This window comes from Dipteris shenzhenensis, chromosome 12, assembly GCF_047967505.1.
Source record: "Dipteris shenzhenensis isolate YYH24624 ecotype China chromosome 12, Dip_SZ_1.0, whole genome shotgun sequence".
NCBI lineage: Eukaryota > Viridiplantae > Streptophyta > Polypodiopsida > Gleicheniales > Dipteridaceae > Dipteris > Dipteris shenzhenensis.
Window position 1 is genome coordinate 49105027 of NC_141607.1, and position 4045 is coordinate 49109071.

Sequence of the window (4045 nt, forward strand, 5' to 3'; positions counted from 1 at the left end):
TGTGTGTGTGAAATCAAATGCTATCTTCCCACTCAATCAATGTGCAATGCCTCTGAACTCTGAAGTCTGCTCACTGAACTGATGAACGTAAGGTTTCAGGTAATGTAATGATGTGAAACCGTATGTGAGCATATGGACTATCTGAGTAGGTACTAGTTGAGAATTTCGGGCATGGCTTAGATTGGCAACTTGGGAAAATTCAAAGCGTCCCCTCTATGGCGATCTAGTCTACTCTGATCTAGATCTAAACCAACCGTCGATCGATGAAAGAACAACAAATAATTCCTTTTCTTTTGTTCTTTTTAAGTGCTGGGTCAGATGTGTCGATGTAGAGGCAAATGTGCGTGAAGGAAGTGGTTTTGTTGGTGAGGCTCAAATGTGAGTGTAACTTGCATCGAAATGTGCACGTGATGTGACGAGCGTGTAGAGCAAAAAAATGAGCGACTTTCCTTTTTGGAGCGCCCTTAAATTCTTCCTGGATCAAGAGATATGACTTGATCTAGGTGGAGGGGCAAAAGGAGTGCAAATGTGCTCAATGATGATGTGTCACTGTGAGTCACATGTAGTGATGATGTGGCACTGTGCCTAGCAAGAGGCATGCTTGTGAAGCTCTGTGTTGAGGTGGCAGGAGTGGTCACATGAAGTGACTGTAGAGCACTGTGTGTGCTTGCAGAGGTCAGTGCTGAGGACAGTTGAGGTGGCACTACTGATGGTGTCAGCAAGGTGATGTGGTAATGCTGACGTGGCTAATTATGTGGCAATTGGTGATGATATGGCACAGATGACATGGCTGATGATGTGGCTATGCTGATGTGGTAGATAAGATAAGGGTTGATGATGTGGCAGCCTCACGGGACTGCTGATGTGGTAGTTGGAGAGGATAAGGCTGATGTGGCAATCAGTTGCCACACGTCAACTACGTGAGGTGGCAGATATGGATTGCCATGTGGCAAAATTTCTATGGGTGCCACGTGTTGTAGAGATAGGATTGACGGAATCTTCACAATATGTTGACAGAATCTCAGGATTTCGTCCTTTGTCGTTGTCTCTCCCGTCTACTTGCAGAAGCTTGGAGGTTATCGAAGGCCGTTTGGTGGGGATTTTTGTTGATGATGTGTGTCAGATCTCGTGGAGAAGCTCGTGAAGCATGGCTTCCGTTGCTGTAGTTATTGTTAGCTATGGAGCAGTCCTTGAAGTCCTTCGTCAATGGAGGGGCCCGTGTGCATGGAGCAGGGATCAAGTGACCTAAGAGCACAGGTTCTACGGATTGTTGTTGGGTGTGTTAGGAGCTTGGAGCTAGGATAAAAGTCGTCATTATGCAGGTTGTTGATGGCACATAGGGAGGAGCCACTGGTTGGCTTTTTTGAGGGAGGCGACTCGCTTGAAGGTGGGGCTATAGAGTTCATTGGTTGAGAGGCTACACAGGATGGGAGCTGTTGTTGGTGCTGAAGCTTGTGATGGAGAGGCTTTGAGGTCACGTATGTAGGAGGCGCTTACTGCTACAATCTATTTTGAAGATGGAGCGGCGCTTCATCGGAGAGGCCGTATGCCTTGGAGGACTATAGAACCGCGGATGGTGGAGTAGCCTAGAGCTTTGCCAAAGGCTTAGAGCCTTGAAACTACAAGTCTACATGAGTCTGAGTCGATGAAGGCAGTTGGGCTTGCAGTAGTAGGTTACAAAGGACCAAACTTCATTGTTGAAGCTTGACAAAAGGAAAGCAAACACTTGCTGCCTAGTCTTGGGAACTAGCAAAGGGTAGAGAGTTGCAGAAATTCTCATCTCTCTTTCTCTCAAAACCAGTAGAGCTTCAGACTCTTTCTCTCAAATAATAGGATCTCTCACACTATGAAGAACCACTCATTCTCACGGAAGAATGAATGGAATAGAGAATCGAATAAATCTCTCAATGAAACTCTCAAGAACAAATGACGGAAATTTCTTTCAATGGATGGATGAAGATCTCTCACCGGAAGTGGACTCTCACGGAGAACACTCAAGAGAACTCTCAATCTCACAATCTCTCTCACACTCTCAAGAATTGCAATGCCTCAACGGAAGGCAAGGGAGCTCTGATACCATGACAAAATATGAAGAGGGGAGAGGAGAAGAGTGGAGATGAGGAGAGAGGGCACACCTAGAGAGCACACCACAAATGACTAACTGTACACTAGATTTAGTTGAAAAAATAGAATATATACAAACCCTTTTAGGGATACGGTTAGGGGATCTAACCCTTTGCTTTATAGCACTCTATAAGGTTAGTGCTATGCACATATGATCACGTGATGGTGCTATGCACACATGATCACATGATGTTGAGCGTGAACTCTCAACAGTCCGGCCACTGATTGTCTATGTGCTTTGAAGTAGCACAATCTGTAGGAATCCTCAATGTGTCATCAGTGGACCGATGTGTAGCATGCCAAGTCATCAACTCCGCTATGGATTTGCATCGGAACATGTGTTGTATTCTAGCAATGATGGGAAAGTGTCTCAAGACCTTTACTAGGATTTGCTCACCCTACAAGTCATCTCTATATCGTTGTTCCCCACACTCTGGACAACTAGCCATATCTCCATGCTCATGAAAGAGAATACAATCATTACGACAAGCATTGATGGTATCATAATCCATACCCACCATTGTTAGCATCTTCTTCGCTTCATCTCTTGATGCGAGCATGGTATTTGGTGCAGGCAACATCTTCTGGAGCAACCTACTACAATTCAAACATACATATGCTTCGAATAATGAGAAACTACGATGATTCTCAAAACAATCAAGATCCAAATTATGAGATAAATTAATGCAGGCGCTAACCTCATTAAGGCCGAGACACTTGTATCGGACCACCCATACTTTGCTTGCAGATTCAAGATTGAGAGACAAGCCCATCGTTTTGACATCCCAGCACCCTCATACAACTGTGTTGATTGCAACTCTCGCATATTGGCCTGGGACTCGGACATCACGTATACATGTGATGTAGTGCCCCTAAAAATAGAATCCATTCTGTCCACTTTACCCTCATCATCATCTGGCACATCCGCAAGACTATCCTTGTGCTCAAAGTGTGAAGGTATACATGCCCCCTCACCACCCTCCTTATCATGTCTCAAGGTTTCATGTAAATATAAGAACCTGTCTAAAGGTTTCGTGTAAAGTACGCATGTGATATTAATCACGAACTCAAATAGCATTAACTTATCGATGATCCATCACCACGTGCACCACCAACGATCGGTATTGGTGCGGGCTCCTCCCCATACATCCGCAAGTGGCACATGGCAATACAGCGTTGATGTCGTACTTCTCGCTTGCAATGAGTGCAATGACAATACAACCTCTCCATAAGCCACTCCATGCTCCCAAGCATTGGCGCATCATCTGATGAGCTTCCACTTGTCCCTTTCATCCGCACAACTTCAAAATCACAACACAAAATGCAAGGAAATCCACTCAAGATCCAAAAAATAGCCACCCATGTGCTTTTATGCCTATTGCTAGATTTTATGCCCTATACCATACCAATGCTATACCCTATTCCGTCGATATATACTGATGCTTATAGGATATAAAAAGTCGGTATATATTGATGGAGCAACGTCGATATACATCGACTCTGGGAGCTAAAACCCGAAACTCGCACATCGTCACCCCTCACAATTCTTTTGTAGGAAAAGCAAAAAACTCTCCTCCATTATATTTGGCGACCTCACTTTCCTCCAACAACTTCCCCACACTCCTCACCCCTACCTAGCCCCTCTCCCAACACTTGTGCTCCCTCTCCACCGAGTCTCCCTCTCTACTCTTGTGAAAGGACGTCTTCCAAGAAGGTGTGTCTATTTAAACAATCTAGTTTTTTTTTTCGGTGAGATTTTGTTTTTTGAGTGTTGAAGTATGTTTCTCCTTGCATTGCTAAGCCCATGTGCTCATTTTCATGCTTGATTTTTAGAGTTGAAGGACCAAAAACGAGATTTGGTGAAAGAAAGAAGGCTCACCTCTTCTTTTTTTGGTATTTCTTTATGTTCCCGTCCTCTACT